Raw genomic sequence first — 471 nt, forward strand, 5'->3', positions numbered from 1 at the left:
AAACCTCACCCGCCGTGCCTTTGCATTAGAAGAGCCCCCGGAGTATGTTGTGTATCAAGGACCCATGAGCGGTGAGAGCCGTCAATTCTGGGCCACAGTGCACATCTATGGTAGGGGTCTATCTCCAGAACGCCCCTACAGGTTCACCGGAAGGACAACTTCCTTTGAGCCACAAGCCATCCAACTAGCTGCCCGAGAGGCTATAGTTCAACTCCGGCACTTGTCGCCCAGAGTTAACTGTCGCTCCTTCTACTACTACCCCAGCTGTGACGGGTATGGTAGGCCACCCCAGGTTGCCAACGGAGATCACGAGACGGACCCTGCATTGTTGCATCTGGAGCGCTATGTAAGTGCACTAGAGGGACTGTTCGATCAAATCACCCTTGATCTGATCGCATCTCGTGGAGAACTGATTCGCCGAGCCCCGGTGAGAAGAGAAGATGAGCCCCACGCCGACAACCCAGTCGTGCT

Source organism: Triticum aestivum, chromosome 3D (genome assembly GCF_018294505.1).
Source record: "Triticum aestivum cultivar Chinese Spring chromosome 3D, IWGSC CS RefSeq v2.1, whole genome shotgun sequence".
Classification (NCBI taxonomy): Eukaryota; Viridiplantae; Streptophyta; class Magnoliopsida; order Poales; family Poaceae; genus Triticum; species Triticum aestivum.